The following is a 21,255-nucleotide window of genomic DNA, read 5'->3' as shown; positions in this document are numbered from 1 at the left end:
TTTCAGTTAAGCTGTAATTAAAAGATGAATGTTTCACTTTTGTTTTATAATTCAATTAAAATAGTTCCCTGATCATTTGGAACACTTCTTTTAAGGTTCGACAACAACAATAAACATTATATTCTTTATAAATGCACCTCACATCTTCCGACTTAAAATGTATCAAACCCAAACCAAAAGAAAGGTATCACAATGCCAACATCAACTGGATCTTCATCAATACCCTGGATTAATGTGACGAGCTGCTGATTAATGATCGTAAATGAAGGTCCGCCATTGAGGGTCCGTGTAATTTGATGGCGGTTTCTTGTGATCGTCTTATGATCTCCACCTCGAACGAAAGGGATATGCTACACTTTATTCGTTCATTTCTTTCGAAAGAAAGCAGAGCTGACAAGGAGATTGTATTAAACTGCATTAAGCCTTTCAGCGGCGTCAAATTGCACAACAGGTTTGTTGCAGCTGAAAAAAAAAATTAAAATAACGATGATCAACAGTAATGTCGGGTCGTTTGAGTAGCGTAACATGCAAGACAGCCAAACAGAACATTGTTTGCAGCGCAAATCAATGGCGTGTGGCAAATCACTGTGGGATAACTTTTGTTAAAAATTTTAATTTATCTTTTAAGATGTATCTATCGATTTTTAGAGTTCTTGTCAGAAAATTAAAAATAAAACTAAAAATTAAAAATTAATTGGATCAAGAACTTTTGGATCTATTTAATTTTTCATTGAGATTAACCAGCAAACACCTATGAAGGTATATCGGAGTAACAACAGAATTATACAAACAAATATATCACATGAAAAGACTGTATTAAAACAAAATTGCATATAGCTAGAATAGTGGAAGCGATATGTGAATTAGACAAGATTCTAACGATTTCAATTTCCCACAAAAAGCCATTGAATCGATTTTAAAAAATTTGAGCAAAATAAAAAAATCCTGACCGAGAATTGAACTCCAGCCTTCCGAGTTCACTGTTTGACACCTTAACACAATGCCAACTCATCAGTTGATAAATCCCACGCTATAGCTCTTTAGGTAAGCTTTTCTTTTTACGAACCAGTCAAGGGAAGAAAGGGAGAGGTCGGATATAGTATTCATTGAAGGACCGCCCATTTATCGTAAACAAGTTCTCTTTTAGATATCTTGTACTCTAAATTTTTTGACGACATATTTGCGAACTCACTGAACTGATGTAAGATACGACTTGTTTTGGGCGGAGAGTTTCGTAAATAAATGATAGAAAATTACTGAATACCAATGTTTTTACGTTGATTATAAAAAATGTCTTAACAGTCGATTCGGATTATGATTTCTATAATAATTTTATGTAGGGTATAGAGCTTACGAGAAATTATATTTAATATAACTACTGTTAATGCTTTCGGAAAATAAAAATTAGCTGATTTGCCTAGTGAAATTGATTAGAATTGTAATGATGGGATTCCAGAAAAGGTATCAAAATATCAAAAGGAAGTTTTCTGAAATTGAGACGGAGTATAAGAAATACGAATGATAGTAAATGTTACACCCACAGATCTGAATCTACTACAATTATGACATGGGCATATTTGCCCATAGTTGGCATAGGATTTGCGCAATATTGGTGTTAAGAAGTTTTGCACCGAAAGGTATTATCCTTCCAGGCTTTCTCATCTCAAGAAAAAGGAGAAAGATGACAACCATCGGCCAGGCGTCAGTAAGCAGATGAGAATAAACACAGATGAATAATCCGAGCTGTGTGCGTGTGTTGGTAGGTCAATAAGATTCAATGCTTGATTGGCCGTGATAGAAATACTACGAAAATAAACCCCAGTTTTCCAACTGACCCAGGTTCAATACATGGCAAAGTGGTGCAACAGACAAGACTTTTTTTTTAAGTTGTTTTGAATTCAAAACTCACTCTGCTGTCAGCATTTTATTTTTTTTAATTCTCCTGTCATCTAATAAGATTAGAATTCCTAAACAAAATTTCTTGTTTCGCTTAGATATTTGTAATTTGTAATTATATATCATATTGCGCGAGTCTCTAATCCAATGCTGGCACAGACAAACATTTCATCTTTGCAACCTCTTCTCTGGGTGTACTATTGTAGTTCTTCCGTTCTGAATTTGTAATGCCTTTTTTTTTGTTCTTTACACAAGAATTTGCTACCTCATCTACAAAAATTATCAATTAAAAATTAAAATTTCCGATAATGTTCTGTTGTACACCGATGAAATCGTTCAGTTTGAATAGTTTCATAAAAAAAACTTTGTATTATATATGGGTCATTCCATGTCAAGTGTGCACAGCGAAAACAAAAATCTTGTCGAAAATCCGCCAAACTTAGCCGAAATACTTTCTGAGGCCTACAAAATAAATCCTCCATTGTTGAGAATGATCCCACCCCTCGTTACAATATCTCCGGACTGGAAAATCACACCAAAGTGACAAAATATGCGTTGTGTAGATTCCATTAGAATCTATCAATTGAGGTTATTAATTTCTTGAAAAAGTGAAACGGTTTAAACGTCAAAACATAGCTCTTAAAATAAAACGTTATTATATTTTTTTCTTGAATTTTATGATTTCATTGTTTTTTTTGAGAAAATTTTACGTAAGAGCCAACCAAAACTCCAATATAATATTTCTTGTTTTCGAGATATGAAAGATTTAAGTTTTATTGTCTATCAAATATTTTCTTACAGTATCCCCTCATACTTTTGGTAATCGCATTCACGATTTTCTGGACGAATTGAATTTAAAATCAGCATACATATTGAAGTTACCTTCTAGTGAGCAGCAAATTTTTGTAAGAATAAGATGATTAAAAAATAAAATAACTCTTTTTGTTTCAATTCGTTTCGCTATTGGGTAATAGTTTTATTATTATCACACTGTATTAAATCATTGACTCTTCATTTAATGATTTTTTATTTTTCCTCAAAAATCATTTTAAACAGTTGGAAATGATGAGTACATTACGAAAAAAATTTAAATAAAATACGATTTTTCACTTTTTCCATGCATTAATTGTTGCAAACTTTTTACTTTATGAAACGAAGGGTTTAGTAAGTGCTTACTAAGCGGATGCTGCGGATGAATTAATGTGAGGATTTGATTTTTTTTTTCGCTGTGCACACTTGACATGGAATGACCCATATTCAATTCAAGCAAAAGAGCAAAAGTTGCTGACAAAACTTTTTATTCCAGAAGGACCTATTTACTTTGTTTTAAGAATCACATACACCTTTTAAAAATAAATTGTTAAGAAATGTAACTTGTTCGAAAGTCATCTGTTCAAATGATTTATAAAAATCTTACTGTTAAGAATTACTTATGATAAAATTGGATATTAAAATCGTTTTTTTTTTGTTCGAGAAAAATGTACCAATCGACTTTTTTGAAACAATTTTGTATGTTTAAGTTAAGATGTTTCGATATTCAAACTGAAAAAAAAAAATCACTTGAAAACAAGCATATAAAACAATCAGTACGTTTTAAAGCGATTCAGTGTGTTCCCATGTTAGTTTCTGAGTAAGCTAAGCCTAATAATAGATTGCACATTTTGTGCCGGCCGAAACCGACGAATTGGACGACAAATTTGAATTTCTTTGAAAATTTTCAAACTTCGATGAATTTGTTGAAATTCATACAAAATCAAGAATTAAATTCAAACTGAGGAAGACTGAAATTTTATCGCCATTTTTATTCCTGGTTTTGAAAAAAAAAATGTTGAAAATAAATCCGATTATTCGATTTCTTGCATTCGACGTAGTATGGAAGTTTGTGGCCTGTGTGATTTTATTCCAATTTATTAATTTTTTGCAAGATATTCTTCATACCTTCTTCTATCCATCTATGGCCCATGGCGAGGGGGCGAGAGGTGTTCCAGAAAAGCTTGCGAGGTATTCTACTCTACACTTAAACTTTGAAATTGTTAATCAAATTTTGATCACTGAGTAAAGTTTAGAGATGTTTCGAAGAGCGTTATTCGGACAAACGAATATTCGGACAGTAGCGATTATTTTTTAGTTTTGTTCTATTTCTTCAATCTTGAGGCTGCTCATGTTTTTGAGTCGTTTATTTTCTACCAGATTAATAGTTTCTTATTTTCTCTAAGTAGGGGTCTCTTTGTCACCAGTAGCTTAAAACTATTGAAATCATCAGATTTTGTCTGAATAATTTTAAACCATTACAATTCTAAAATTATTTGACACTTTTCTTCCAATATATATAGTTTTTCAATTATTTTCAGAAATTCCCATTAACTCCTGGATTGTACTACCACACAGATGATATGTCGCTTCTATCGCCAAAAAGATTGGGTTCCAATGAAATCTGGGACAAAACATGTCAAAACAAGTACCATGCTATTTGGCTCATTTTTAAGTGGATTTGTGCCAACGTTAGAACTTAACTACACAATTAACACACGACGTATTACAGGACACGACACTTAACGTTCTTTCTTATAAACGGAAAAAAGGGTTCAAAATTACCTTTTTTGTCGACCAGTTTCTGGCTCGATGTTGCCCTTCTACAGGACGATGTCCGACTGATCACACGGAGAAATTACTGGCAGGATCGTACTTCGAGTGTCGTAGTATTCGTCGAAGGATGGTTCCTTTATAAAATGTTTCTTTTGATGGAGGTGAAAAGCGGCGACATAATTGGTGGGTCATCTTCATTCATCAGCGGTTTCTCGGAATGAAGATAACCCAGTAAAATTGTTACTGAATAGTTTTTATCATACGTTAACTATTATCTGTTGAACTATCCCATAAAATTTCAATGTTATAAGGTTGACATCTCAAAACGTTAAGCCCCTAATGCGAGTATTTCAATGATTTCAACAAAATAAAATGGTTTGATATGAGCACAAAGGACGAGTTAACATTTTTAAAATGAAACGGAGCAAATAAAATCCAAAATTTCAAACATATTTAGCTAAACAAAAGTGACCCATAATTGTTACAGCACCCATCAAATTCCACACAATTATGGGTCACTTTTTGCAAGCAAAACAAAACATTTCTTGGTTGCTATAGCTTAACACAAATGCCCCTTGAATGTATACTAGAAATGAACGCCCCTGAATGTTTGCCAGAAAATTGATGATTTCCATGTTGATATTCGGGTGTTGCCATGGACTTCTATGTGACTAATAATTATGAGCAAGTTGACTAACAATTGTTACGGATTATAATTTTGACCAATAGTTATGGTTTTGAAAAACGTTGATTGCTTCGGTAAATTATTCTATTTTTTCAATAAAATTGAAAACAAAATCATATTTGAAATCAAAAAGGGAACATTTAATGACTGAAATCCATGCAAAGCTTGATGTTTGGTCCACTAACACCAGAATAAACGAACATTTTGTGGTGAAATGATACGTTAAGTGACTTATGATTGTGGGGGAACTGTACAATACTTTCAACGACACGCATTCACACGATTGGGTCTAGACGATTTTTTGAAAAAAATGTGAAAAAAGGGCAAATCTAAACAGAATCAAGGCATTTTTCTCAAACATACAAGAGGAAAAAAAGAAAATAACTTGGAATCTACAGTAATTATCGAATCACAGAAGCAATGTTGAAATCAAATCTAATGATTCAACAATAATTGATGTTCATTTTTAAAATTACTCTAAAAATCGTCTTTGAACGCAAAATATAAAAATTTTCAAATAAAAATTCGAGTATTTTATTCGATTTAGCAAATAATTTGAACAAACCCTGGCCGATCCGGAAAGTTTTAAACCATTTCTGGCTGTTCTAGTCAGATTTGAACTTTCTCGAAATTTTTATTGAATTTATGGGTAAGCCTGGATATATCAAGAAAATCTGGAATAAACGATAATCAAAGCACAGTATAAAGCTATCCCGAATGCAAGATACATGAATACAACTAAGATGTTCTACTGAAACCATAAGTTTTTGATGATTTTCAACTTTATCAATTTATTTTTGGATATTTAACATCCAACATCAGTTGAAAAGATATCCAACATCAGTTGAAAAATTTGACATTTCCGTTATAGTATAATATTAATACTTAGCTCAACTATTCGGGGATCCAAATAATCGGTTTAGCGGTTTTTGGCGGTATTCAGCGCCGAATATTCGGTACATCTCTAGTTAGGTTAATCATGAGCAACAACTCAGAGAAAATTCTAAAACCTCGGAAACTTATCCCCGGTTAAGAATTCTGCTTCAGTTTTCCAATATTTTCCTGCTTGTTGATAAATTCGGTTTTGAAAATAAAAATTTAAATAAGATTATACTCATACCAGAGGTTCTGTTTCCATTAAATAAAAATCTTAGTTGCATTTATGTTTTGATTTTCATTCAAAATTGGAAACATGATTTTCGAAACTCAGATGCGTAATCAATATTAACGCATTCCATATCTCAGAAATCGCTAGACCAAGTTTAACTAAGTTAGTTCCATTAAGTTACCGGAAGTGTAGTGATGAAATTTGTCGAATATAGTTTCAGTATTGAATTTATAACATTTAAATCATGCTTCTAAATACAGCACACTAACGGCGTGCAGAAAATCGAGATATTTCGTATTTGGTTCGCAATGTGTTAAGATAATGATTTTCTCAATATATGAATAAAAAATAATTGGAAACCATCCTGGGTTTTGTTTGGTTTTCATTTGAAGGTTTTCACTCAATTCTTTAAAATTCCATTTTAAAAAAAACTTTTAACTTATTTCTTTTGCAAAATTGGAACATTATAAAGTTCAAAAATAGCGATCCAGCGTTGAAAATTTAAAATCATATTAATCAAATATTATTTAAAATTTGCAAGTCGTATGTAAAGTAATTAAAAGATATAAATTTCAAATTGAAACCCAAAATATCAGACTTAAAATTATATGTTCATGTTTGAGAATCTTGAACAAATTTTAAATTATTGGCTTGTTATCAAGATGACTTTTTCATTGGGTAATTTATATTGCAAGAGATCGCGTACTTAAGATTTTTATCGTTAGTTTTATTTCAAAATTTCAAATTCTTCAACAAGTCATGATTCAGCCGAACTATGATTTTGAAGTAAAATGTTAGTTTGTTTTGTCATTTTTTTTAGTAAATCGAACAATACAAGAGAACGCAATTTTTAAACTCTGCTAGTCCCATTAGCAGTTTAAAGAAGGAGAAAAATATCTGCTAATGAGTTTTTAAGCGGAACATTTTCTATTTAGTCTTGATAACTGTTGGAATGGTTATTGAATTTGATATAAAATGGTTTTGTCAATTATTTAAACAGCATTGCTAGTAGGTAAAATTAAAAATAAAATTAAGACTCACAGTGACTCGATGGGATAAATTTTTTTAAATAACTGATTTTTTTCCTTTTAATGATTGTTTCTACTTCTTGAGAGCACATGGTTCCTTTAACCTTCCTTTACGGTTAAAAAAAAAGAAAAATTAGCCAGTTAGGGTATCTTCAAGACTTTTGAACCGATTTTCATAAAAAATATTATTTTGGAATTGTATAATAACAATCTATTTATGAAAAAAAAAATTATAATTCCATTGGTGCCTGAAAATTTAGCCGGAATCCAAAATGGTCAAAAAATGATGGTATTTTTTTAATGCAGATCGTTACCACCCCGGTTAAGTAATGAAATTTCACTATGTCAGGTAAACTTTGGCTGATTAAAAGGTTCATTCAATATAAAAAAAAATGGTTCCCGATGTGATATGTTATAAATGAAAATAAAAGAAAAATGAAAAATCATCGATTTTCTTTTTGAAAACTAATATTTTTATTCTGAATCAGCTTCTTATTATAAAACTGGGCTGAAAATTCTTTAACCAATAAAAACGTTTAAACCGATCGAATTCAACTTATTTTTATTTGTGATATTTTGTCACATTGAAAACCGCAAAACACATACACGAGAAATTTCAGAAATTTGCGGAGCCGTTTTTAAATAAAAATGAATTAAATGTGCAGATTTCAAATTCCTGAATTAACTGAAGTATCTTTTTTCGATTTCTTCTAACATAATTTAAAAATTAAATTTAACATTCCAGAGTTTTTGTGCTCAGGCCCAGGCTTACAAAACGTGTAAAGTTAAAGTCGATATATCTCATATATGGTCCTCAATACGTTGAAATTGCATGATTCAATACTAAAAGGCAATTTTAGAATCTTAATAAATCCTCATGAAAATTTAAATATAAAATCATTTAAAATTTTTGTTTTCGAACTTTTCAAATAACCAGCTGGGGTCTGAAAAATCAAGAAGGACTTTTAAAATTTCAATACGAGTTTTCAATCTATCTAACTTCATATCAACCAAAAGTTTTTCAATACGACTTTAAAATATGAGTTATCTTTGATACAAAATACCAATTTTTATAGGACTTTTAGACTTTGAAGTCGATTTATGAAGACCATAAAAATCAAAACTGAATTTTTTAAGACGCATCAGATAGCAGACATTTGTACTCTTTCAAAATGGAAGTGTTTATAAAAATCGGATCAGCAGCTTTGATTTAAAGCTTAGTTCTTTTAGAAATGGGACAGTTACGAATGCGTGTATCTCGATAACCGTTCGTTTGACCTAAATACTTTCTATGAAGCAAATGAAGGTAATTTTATGGTCATTCATGAAAAAATTTGAAAAAAAATATTTATAGTTTTTTGTAAAAAAAAAATCTACTTTACTCTTGGTACCTCCCATCGGCCAGCGCACACTTTTTTCATTCATGATATTGATCAGTTTTCCAAACTTATACTTCGTCTAATCTGAATTTTAAATTGCTACATCCTCCTCCTTCAATTTCTGCTACTTTTCGGTCCAATATTTCTCTTTTGAATGAAACTGAGTGCAATTAAGTGGATACAGCAGTTTCCAAATTAACAAAACTTGGTTATTTTCGAGCCACTTTAAAGCGTTTTACGTAGAATTTCTGCTGGCAAAATCTGACAATAACGAAGTAAAACCATCATGAGATTGAACTTAAAGTATAATCGGTTAGTCTAGATCGTTGGTTGCGAAGAGTACATACAAGAGTACTCTTTCAAGGCTTCTAAAAACAGCGAAAACCAACGTTTTCTTTTTGCAAATTGTTGCTTTTTTCAACAGGTGCAGTATTTTGGCAAATCATTATATTTTATACAAAACAACCAGCAATTACATACTTTAATATGCTAGGGACCTTGCCACGAGCAGACATGGTATAGGATTCAAACGCAGGAATTTGTTTGAAATTGGGTATTTCATAAGTTTTGTTATGCATTAGAAATCAACTATCCCGTTGCCTCGGTACCGGTTATACAGCTTACGAGCTCTGGAACTAGCAAAAGTTTGTTGTTTAAGGTTGGGTTTGAATGACTCATTGCTAGGTAACACTTTCAGCTTATCGGAGAATTTTTTTTAGGACATTTCAGCGATCCACCCTAAGCTTTGCGCTTATTCCAAATAAAAAATGCTGCTAATGAGACTTGACTTCTCAGATGACCCTTAACCGTACTTGCCGTTCATGTGCTCCACTTCAATGCTGGATTTGAATTTTGTGGACATTTTTGACAGTGTTTGCATACTTTTCCACCACTCACACAAAGTAATTCTTTGAATAATCAACGGTTTTGTCAGCTATCAATTTGATGACGATGGATTTTGAAGGAAACTGTGCAAAATTATTTTTTCCATTTTCTCTTGCATCGTAAATATCTCAAAAACACATTAATTTAAAATTTTGAGAAAAATAGGTCGGATAGTACTTTTCACAGGCAGCAAAATGCTGTCAAAATTTTGAATATCCGATCACTAGTAAACGAGCTATTAGCAAAACAAAGTGTCCCATTTCTAAAAGAACTAAGCTTTATAACCAAAACTATGATCCATCTATATCAATGGGGTTATATATATTAAGGTTGTCAGAGTACCCGGTTTTATCCGGGTTTGACCGAATATTTAATACAAAATTTGGGAACAGTCTGACCCGGCCCGGTTGCCTGGATTGTATTAAAAATCCAGGATTTAACCCGGATTTAGTCACTTTATATGCCATCATAAAACTAAAACAAAATGTGTTGTAAAAACTTTCTATGTTTGCGTTCCAACCGGATGTTTTTTTGAATAAATTTAACAAAAATAACCATGAAAGGTTTATGAATTCTTGAGACAATTAAAAATCCGTCGATATATTTTGTTGAAAAAAATTATTTTTTAATTATTTTTCTTGAGTTTTGTTGAGTAATATTTGGGTTTTGACAAATCCTGGATTTTCCTTCTCGTGCAAGGTGACTGTGGTTACCCTATTAAAAAAAAAAATCTAAAAATGAGAAATTGTGGACCTCCTTGTTTCAGGAAAAATCAAAAAATTTACAAAAAACCATGAATAGAAAAGTCATATTAGAAGAATGGAGTAAAATCAACCAATGGTCAAAAAGCTGAGAGTACAGAGGGAATATAAGTGAATATGAATGCAAAGCAAAACCATATCTCCAAAACTAAAAATGTTCTGACAGTAGAGTTCAGCGTGAATTGAAAGTCACAGATTTTAATGTTTCCAAAAGTGATACCGATTGAACATGTTTGATTGAAAAATTCTTGTTAACGAGCACTTGCATTTTTTTATGTTCTCGTCAAAAAGTTGATAAAGTTGAATGAAAAAGTCATTGATCTTGTCACATAATATTTATCTTAATCCAACAAAATATTCTAATTAAATATTTCTCTAAACTCAGTTCATTTTCCGAGATCGTTTTGACATTTTATGTACGCAATCCTACTCCTTGTAAGAAAGCAACGAAAACTGAAACACTATTTTAGGTTATTAAGAATATAATTCTAGAATTCAAGATACCTGTGAACAAGTTTTGAAAAATTGAATAAAATAAACATTAAATTCTATCATGGATTGAATTTTCGAAGATTAAAAAAATGGCTGAAAAGAAGAAAAAAAATAGTTGGAATATATGAATGAAAGGAATTTGAATCATTGAGCTCAAAAACCAAATCTAGTGAGAAATAAAATATTTGTTTTTTTTTTTTATCAAATACGATATTTCAAATCTCAATTTTCCTTTTGTTATTGCACTGCTTTAAAATTTTTGATTCATATTTTTCTAACTTGAAATGAAAGTACAAGCTTGTTCCACCGGCTTCACACGAATTCGAAAGAATTTCAAACCCCAATAAACAGGTGCATCATTTCATTCAAAACTGTTCCACTGTGCGATGCCGATGCATGCTGTGTAATTCACCATCTTCATTTAAATTACTTTCAAGGAAGCTCGAAAGCGGGGTTTGCTGTTACCGGTGCAGGTCATGTGGTGCCGCTAACAACAGCAGCAGCCAAAAGATGATGAAAAAAGGACGCAAAAACACCACGGTTCGCCCTTTTATCACCGGAGGAGTTCCTGGGATGTTTTGTTGTTGGCCCTCGCGTGGGATCATCTTTCTCCATTCAGGCCAGGGCAGGGAGATTTCCGCCTTCCTGCCGAGCCAAAGTCATCCCATTGAGGTTGGTCTCCGGACTGGGAAGTGTTGATGGGGAGCACCTTAGCCCTACAATTTCTGATGATGATGATTCGGGCCAAATGCGGTGAAGGAATGCAGCTGCTTTTGCTTGCATGGGAATTCTGTTTCTTTTGCGGCTTTCGGTTGGCTCCCTGGGGTACTTTTTGCTTCCTACTACGCCAACATCTTTTCTCTGGAAGTTGGCAACAAGATGATCCACAAGATCACGGCGCGCGGTTAAGATGATGATGAGGGTGATGATGGCAATGAGTTTTTCCTTAATTAGACGAGTTTCAGCTGGGCTGAGGCAATTTCTTTGCTGTGGTAAAGTTCTTTCTTTGGTTAAAGGCGCATCTAATGATTCTTGGGCTCGGGAAAGCTGTCGGAAAATTAAAAAGAGCAGGATTGTTGAGTTGATTTTATCTGCAACCTTGCCAAGGCTGATAGCAAAAATGTTTGCAGTATTGCATGTTATTGGAAAAAATTGGAAAATTTTCAAACTTTAAAAATATAATGAAAAATTCCTCAATTAAGGCATTTTAGAGTGAATGCTCATACTTTGTACTTTGGTCCTAAAATGCCGAAAATTGGAAATAACTCATTTCATTTGCAAATATTTAAGATACTCCCAAGCAAATAACTTTTATTTTTCCTTTTTCCTATCATATCACTATGTGCCATAAACAGTTATTTTAATAAAATTTCCAACGTTTTTTTTTTAAATACTTTAGTATGTGGGAAGCATTTCATAGATATTAAGAATGAATCACATTATATTACAGGTCAAGTCTAAATTTAAAGGTTAACTTCCATTGCTGTGATAAATATGAACTATACTAGGTATCTATTTTTCCTAACATAATAGAAAACCATTGGAAAATTGATAAAACAGGTAAAGGGTTGAATAAAAAAAACACTTCCGACCTCGATTTTCCGTTTTTTAGACCTGACTTCAATTTTTTTTAACATCGACCAATCAATTAAGATGCAAATTTTTATAAGGGCTCAATTATGAACCTATATTGACTATCTCCAACGTTTTTTTAGCTTTAGGTAAATGAACTACAAGTTAACATTAAAAATCCTCCTAACTGTTAGATACGCTGCTGAGAAAAGCACTGATGAGGAAAAAGGTTCAGGTTTTCAATTTTGATCATCTATATGTTTGTAAATCTATCAAAAATGGCAACCATTCTCATGGAAACTTGCAAATAAGACCATTAACTACAAATGGGTTGTCTTGAAACCACAAAACACCCTTCCATGTAGGTATATATCTTAAATTGGGTTTACAACTCATCCTACTTAAATTTTTTTTTATCAACTAGAAGTTGCACTTTCTGTAGTGTCAGAGTATAATTAACAAGTTTTTTCTGAAGAAACAGATAGAGAAATGTCAAATCAAACTATACAAAAATTGAAATTCAAGCAGAAAGTCAAAGTTTCGAACAGAAAAGAAGATTTATAAAGGAAACGAAAATCTTAAGATCGCTAGTTTTTCGTCATGCATTTTGAGCTTCTAGTTATGGAACTCAATGTTTGTCATCTAGTAAGGATACTATTCTAAATCATAAAAAATATTGAATCATAAAATGTCAACATGGGAAGTCTGACAATTAGAATCATGATTCAAATTCAGATTTCATATGAAATCAAAAATTGTATTCTGTTTTTTTTTCTTAGAAGAGTTTCATTTGAGATCCAAAACTGGAATTCAAATTTTAGGACTAGAGTTAAATTTTAATTTTTGATAAAAAGATATGATTTTTTTTCTTCTTATCTAAAGTTATAAAGATGAAACTTGATTTGATTTTTTCCATTATTCCACAGCAAAAAAAGTAGAAGAGGTTGTGTACGCGACACGACCGTAATGTTTACGTAGAATTACAATATTCTGTTTTGTTACACTGGGGATTATTCTGCGACGCGAGTGACGTGACTCACGAAATTTCATATCGTTTTGGTGGCTTAAATAGCCTCTGTAGTCTCGAAATTTTCGTACGTATGAGCTGCTATTGGTTTTCAGAACTCATCGATACACAAATTTCTTTGCTAAAGCATTTTCTGGAGTCAGGACGAAGAAATGAAATTTCGTGAGTCACGTCACTCGCGTCGCAGAATAAGCCCCACTATATAGATCTATATTAAATCGAAAACTGAACTGGGGTTTAGAAATGGATTAGTCTGTTATGTAAATTTGTGTAAAATTTATAGATGAACACGACAGTTATTGTTAACGAGGGTGCCGTTCATTCTAGTATGTTCTGCAAGATATCAAAGTGATTATCAGTCTAACTCTGCCTTTCACCAACAGTGGATGGAAGGATAAAATCGAAACTGTTTGTTCAGCGTAAAAATCGTTTAATACGTTTGAAGTGCATAGGCGTTTAATTTTGCATCATAGTGCATGAAGCAGGTCAAGCGGGCAGTCTTTTTAGATCATCATAAGACCACTGTCGCCTAATTTCGACCGCATGGTTTGAAACGCACTCATAGAATAAGCTGCTGACGGAGCTATTGCCGCCTTTTTATCAACTTTTTACCCCGCGGACTCCACGAGTTTATGTTTTATTGCTTCCTCCGGGTTTTTCTGATTCTCCCTCGTTCTACCAAAATCAACGCTTGCTTTGACGGATTGAAATATCCACTGTTAAATTTTATTTGCCTTAGCACGGTCAAATGCATGTCACTGAAACCAAGATGTAAACTAGCATAAACAGTAGATTTTGAGGAACACCATGATCAAATAAATAAATATTGAAATAATACCAGTTTTTTTAAATGTAGCACTTTTCCAACGAAAAAGTGAAAAATACGACTTCGGCCTCTCACGAAAGCCAGCTGATTTGGGCTTGGCTGTGAACGTGTGCAAGCATTGCAATGCTAATAAAATTTCACCCAACTTTCGAGTTTTTTTCATTTGTAAAAACAATAACTCTTAACAGCTTTTCGCATCGCGTTAAAAATAATTGTTTTTACAAATGGAAAAGGAATTAGAATTGTGTTAATGCAGTGTAAAAACCGTCTAGTACGATTCAAAGTGTACGTAGGTCGAGCAGAGACCAGGCAAGTAGTCTGAAATTAAATCTGGACCCTCATTCATTTTTGGGTCGGTCGCTGGATTGCGACCGCGTGGTACAGAAATCAATCGCAAAATGAGCTGCTGATGGGGCTTTTGCCGCCTTTTTATGAACTTTTTTCCTGTGGAACGCTGCGAGTTTTTTTTGTTGCTTTCCCTGGGTTTTCTGATTCTTCGTTGTACCAAAATCAACGCTTCCTTGGATGGATTCAAATTTGCCGTTTGTCGAAACTGCAGTGACTGCACCCGTTTTCGGGAGACGAAGACGAGTGTATTTCTTGGAGATACAGAAAAACGGCTACCCAATTGAGGCCATTCAGATACCACGTATGTTCACGTGGACAAGACCCAAACCCATACCCCCCTTTCCGTGGACATTTTCATCCCCCCATTTCCTCCTAAGTTGACCACGTGGTATGTGAACAGCCCCTTAGGTACTACTGAACTGATTATTTCTTCCTATGCAGATCCCGAAGCTCTAGCCTTCTTGTTCTTAGAAGTCTTCGTCACCACTGCCTTCTCAATGGAGGTCACCCGGCAAAGACTATTCATTCAAAGTTTACGCGGTCATCGTCAGGACCATGCGTTGACCGGCGAATGTGTTAAATTTTCTTTTGCTTCGATGTGCTCCGTTTTTAGTAGTAACTGGAGGAGCAGCAGCTAGAATCGCGACACGGAACAACACGCATCCACAGCGATGACATTTTTCAGCCTCTCTTTCATAAACTAGTGGCCCTGAAAAGGGCCGTTTGTTGAATGAAGCAAGAGAAGAAATTTCCATGAATTCGACGAACCAGCTGAATATTCTTCGGCCGGCATGATAGTCCCCCGCTTGATGTGGAAGACCAAAAGATTGGTGTCCTCATGCAGTGCCATGAGCTTTGGAATTGCAGATCCGTCTCTCCGTCGATCTCATTTACCAGACGCTGGAAAGGCAGCTTGCGGATCAACTGCTTTTCTGGAAACGCCGGATCTCACGCAAGGCAACGATTCCAGGCCGGAAACGATGCGGATTCTTCACTTCTCCGGTGACTAGCCACTAGAGCACACTTTCGGGCAGCCGTGGTCGCCAGCTGCTTGTGGGAAGACTTTCCTCCGGTATCCTTGGTACACGATGTTTCCACCTTGAAAGCACGAACACGAATGGAATTTGAGGCAGTGAAAGGCACTTCTTTTTATAACTTCGTGGGGAAGATTTCCGTTTCATTCGTATTTGCGCTGAATTAGTATTGGTGTACCAACACATAGCCGACCCAAAATGATGTATGGAAAAGATGTCTTTGAAAGAGGCGTTTTTCGTGACGGTCGGTCCGTTTGCGAATTTCAATTTGCCCCCCTATAGTGTTGCCGTAAGACGTAATTCTACGTCAAAAAACTTTGAACTCAAAAATATAAGCACCAACATAAATATTAGAAGAAAAAAGTGAAGTAAAAGGTTTTCGGATCAACCAGAGGCCAACATAAATTTGTCGTATGTTTTCTTACTATTCATATAAAATACCTGAACATCCCTCATTTCGAGTGTGTTTGTCTACAACAGTGGAACAATTCCAAACTTTTTTCCTTTCCCGCCCCTCTTTTGAGCTCAGCGGATTTCATTTTTTTTTTGATTCAAAAAAACCATCCTAGATTGTTTGAAAAAAAAAATTGCTCAAAAAATTTAGTTTTGGACTTATTAAATAAAATTTTTAAAAAAATGTTTATTTGTTTGTTTTTTTTTTTAATAAATAAATTTAATCCTGGTTAAATCCGAGCTGTTTTCATTGAAATCCGGGCAAATGGACCGGAATTATGTTTTAAATATTCGGAGAAACCTAGATAAATCCAGGCAATTTGTTAAGCTTAGTCTACAATAAGGTTGCTGGAACTATTTTTGAATTTACCCAATTTACCGAAAATCCATGCATTATCCGGACAACTTGGTCAAAACTACGGAATTATTCAGTAAAAACCGAGAAGATAACACTTAAAATAAATTTTTCCAAACTAAACACATCAGTACATTTTAAATCGTATTTAAGGCTTCGAATACACCAGGCATGGTTATTTGTATAAAACTTGTGATAAAAAATTCCCATTTGGACGTGAACATGAAAAATTATAATAACTCAATCAAAGCTTTGTGATAGATTTTACAAATGAAGTGAATTAATCCGGACAAAATCCGGACTTTTCTTAACGAAATCCGGGTTTGCCGGACCGGACTTTCCTCATTTTTTTTTATCAAATATCCGGGCAAGTCCGTATGAATCAAGGCAATCTGGCAACCTTAGTGTAATTTATAACGATGTACACGGGAAAATAATATTTTGAACTGAATCAAAGCAATCGAAAGATTCCTTTTAATTAAACCACGGTACCAGTTGAAGCATTCAACCAAGTAGGCTCACAACACAACAGAAAAATTTGAACAAAAATAGTTGAATAATAAGTTGGCTCAAATAATGATCCTGGGTATGACTATTTTGAGGACTTTTTAAATAATTGTATCAATAGACCGTGGGTTCTACGAAGCTAAATTTTGGTTCAAAACTCATCCCTAATTTTTGCAGAATTTTAAAGTAACGTTTACATGAGTAAATTTAAACTATTATATTTTTATGGGAAATTTAAAGATTTTGCACTGAAAAATCAAATTCAATTTTGTTTTTTCTGTGATAACGTTTTGGTTTTTGTGCCATTTAACAGATTATGCTGAACAACTAGGTCGAAGACCGTGACTTCGTATCTTATTAGTCAAAAAAGCTATGAGGTGTTGAAAGGTGGCATGTCATTTGGCAAAATACTAAATTTTCACATACATTAAAGTTCAAATTCATTCATGAAAACGTTACTAAATCATTTTGCAAAAAATCATGGATGACTTTTAAACCAGAACGAAGTATTTAAGATCCCAGTTTTTGAGAAATTCAAAAATTACCCTAAATTGACTAGGTCTATTGTATCAATTTTGAAATTTAGTAACAGCCTTTCTCATGATTTTTCTATTTTTTTTTATTCGATTTTGAAATGTTAATGTTAATTAAAATTATTGCAAAAATAACTTGAACCCTAAATCTTCAGTTCAAGCACACTTCTCAGATTATTAGAAACTTTTATTAAATCTATCTTTGAAATATCCATATCGAAAACTGTGTGCGCTACGAACGCTTTTATTGAAAATCTATCCTAGTTTAAAATGGATACTTGAAGTCCATAAAAAATTTTTTTTTCAAATTTTTGAATTTTTTTCACAATTTTCCTCAAAAAGTTACGTAAAACGCCCAAACAGAAAGCAAAAAAAAGTTTCTCATCAATCAACTATCAAAAACAGTTTCTCACTTCGGCACAAAAAATATCAAATTCCGGTTATCATAATAAACGAAAACATTGTGCAGAGTGTTTTTTCAATGATTTTATTTAACTTGAAAAAGAACAAAAATTAAATTGAATAAATGGCATGGCTAAACTAGCTTTTTTCAAATACATTTTTAGTAAGTTGAAAATAAGAAAACTGTATTTCAATTGAAAGTTAAAACAGATAAAGCTGGGAAGTTTTTTTAAAATAATTGATCCATTTCAAGTACCCCTCAACTGGAGAACTATTTTTTATTGTTCATTATTCAAAATTAAATTGCACAACATGAGAATGGTTATTTCTTGAGATTCCTTTTTAGTTATAGCATTTTCAGATACCTTTTTGAAGAGTTGATTAGTTTATCATTGAAAATTGAAAATTTTAGTATAAAATTGATTTTAACAATTATTCTTTATTTGAAACATAATTTTGTCAAAGATCTAGCAATCTAAAAAAAAATTATTGCAAAATATTGTTTAAAAAGCCATCTTACAGGCATAGTATTGGATAAAAAAAATAATCACTCCAAATTCACGCTCTAGAATCGGTGGTTAATGTTTCTTTTATAAACGTTTTAATGTTATGAAAATTTAACTGATTTCAACAATTCCAATTCACAATTCTCTTAAACGTAAAATATTTTCAAAAATTGTGTGATTTAGTAAAATGAGCGAATAGAAATTTGAAATGCTTTTCATTTTATGACTGATTCTGGTTTGTGAATCATCGAGAAATATTCTTATATCGACAATTGGGAAGTATCATAAAAATTTGAAACATAGAATACAAATGCTCTTTTTTGCTCGGCAAGGCAGTCACAATTAATTCAAAAACAATGTTCTGATTAGTCCGACGTTTCGATGCTGATTAGCATCATCATCAGGGAATTCTAAAATTATTTTATTGTAACTAAATTATGCAAAAAATGTAAAAACTGGTTTGTCCTACTTACATTCGGATCGTTTTTATATGCTTTTTGTGAAAGCTTACTGTCTACCTTTTCCTCTATTTTTCCCTTTTTTTCCTGTCTGTTTACACTGTAAAATTTGACAAATAAGTGTTGCACTTAAAAATTGTTGATTTCTTTTGGTTAATTACACTTATCGCTTTTTTTTTATAAATAATTTTCAAAGTTGTAACTTGTCACTACTGTTGGTTGTCTATGGTATTTTAAGCGGAATAATATTTAAAATGGCTACCAAAATGGCTACCAAACTGGAGGTGTTTTTTTATGGTAACTCATTTTGTGCCTTTCGTTTCGTTTTTTTTGCATAATTTAGTTACAATAAAATAATTTTAGAATTCCCTGATGATGATGCTAATCAGCATCGAAACGTCGGACTAATCAGAACATCGTTTTTGAATTAATTGTGACTGCCTTGCCGAGCAAAAAACAGCATCATAAAATACAGTCGACATCTCTAATACCCGCAATAGAATACAAATTTTGAAAATAAACAAAATAATTTAATTCAAATTTCTTAGAGATACAGATAAAAGAGTTTAAGAATTCAAATCTAAAAATAATGTTATAAGAAGAACCACAATTCAGTGTTTCAAATCTAAATCATAATGTCAAGTTAAGTTTTGAGAAACAAAATGTATGAATTGAAAGAAAGAACAGATTCAAAGTTACAATCAGAGTTAAAGCAGAAATTGAACCAAATGTGTATTTCCATTTTATTTCATTAGATGTTATATGAGTATGATTCTCATCAGGAAGAAATTTTATTCAATGGAGCCATAGGAGTAAAAGTTAAAAAATGATCGATTGAAAAAAAAAGATCAAATGTTCAAAACACAAAATCATTTTTATCATTGAAAACAGACCGATAAGGAATTTAAAAGAGTTTTATACCTTTAACAAACATCCCGAGTTCTCAAAATTCAGAAAAACCTCAAAACTACAGAAAAACCACAAGACTTGAAAATCCCAATGAATTAAATCTGAAAAAAATAAGATTAAAACAGAGAAATATTCATGTTAAAAGAATCTCTCAATTATACTAGCAACTCAACCATTAGATCGTTTTCATGCTAATTTAAGAATGATCATTTGGAAAATTATATGTCGAGTTCAGGATATTTACTTCAGTAGATGATAAAAATTTTGTGAAATCAGTTGAAAATATTTAAAAACGAATTTCAAGTCCAAGATAGAAATTGGGATGGAAATTCAATCAAGAAACTGAGTATTGTCGTTTGGTTCAATTTAAGGGGGGGGGGGGGGGGGTAGGGTCTAACACTTTCAAAAAATCGATTTTTTTATTTTTTTATTTTCTTATTGTAAAACATTTCAAGAATGTTGTGTCAAATTTTCAAGTCAATTGAAGCAAAACTGTAGAAATTATAGGCCTTTATCTCCTCCTATCTAGTACTGCAAGAGAGAGAGAGCAGAAACTTCAAACGCGTTTTTCTCGAAAGCACATTTTTAAAGTCCGTGGACATCGCCATTTGAAAACTACTTATCCGATTCTTTTCAAATTTGGAACATATTTTCTACATATAAAATACCAGACCCCAACGTTTTTCTTTTTTGTTTTTATTACTTTGGGGAGATTTTACAGGTGAAAAATGGCGGATTTTTTCGTGAAAAATCGTAGTTTTTACTTCAAACAGCCACAAAAATTTCATAATAAAAAATTTTAAGTTAAATAAAAACGTTGGGGTTCAGAAAAACATCTGTTAAAAATATTTTGCTCTGATTTTTTGCCTTCAGATGATTCTGTGCTGAGATACAGTGTCCACCGCAAATCCTGTTTTCTAAAAGGCATCCTCGAAAGTGCTCCGTCACCGGCTCATTTTTCAATATTTGTCTACGAAAAAATTACTAAATGTTCTTTCAACAATGCTTTGTATAATGCAAAAAAATTGAATACGTTTGTTTGAACGATAGCTCTAGAAAAAAATCGTGAAAATGGTGTTTTTTTATACCCGTTAGACCCTACCCCCCCCTTAAGCAACTAATTTTTTTTTATAGATTTTATTTTTTAACATAGTCAAGGAAAGGGATTCGAATTTATGATCCAACAAATATTTTAAAAATAATAATTGAAAAGTGAAGCGTTATAATAATACTTGGTACTAACCCGAATACTGCCCGAGTAAAATTCTGAAATGTTTATCATAAAGCTTCTCTGTTCTCTCTTAGCACTGTGAGTCAGTTTTGGCGAAACTAGCTGCTATTTTAGTGCAGTAACCATTACTTGGAAAGCTGCATATTTAATGATAAATATTATTATCGTGAAAGACGGTCGTATATGATGGAAATAAGGGTACATTTTTCTTTATTTTCCTGTTCTGTATAGAATATACTGACCAAAATGTTCCGATAAAAAAAATTAAAATTGA

This window comes from Uranotaenia lowii, chromosome 2, assembly GCF_029784155.1.
Source record: "Uranotaenia lowii strain MFRU-FL chromosome 2, ASM2978415v1, whole genome shotgun sequence".
NCBI classification, from domain to species: domain Eukaryota; kingdom Metazoa; phylum Arthropoda; class Insecta; order Diptera; family Culicidae; genus Uranotaenia; species Uranotaenia lowii.
The sequence above is the reverse complement of the archived record's forward strand: the minus strand, read 5'-3'. Positions refer to the sequence as shown.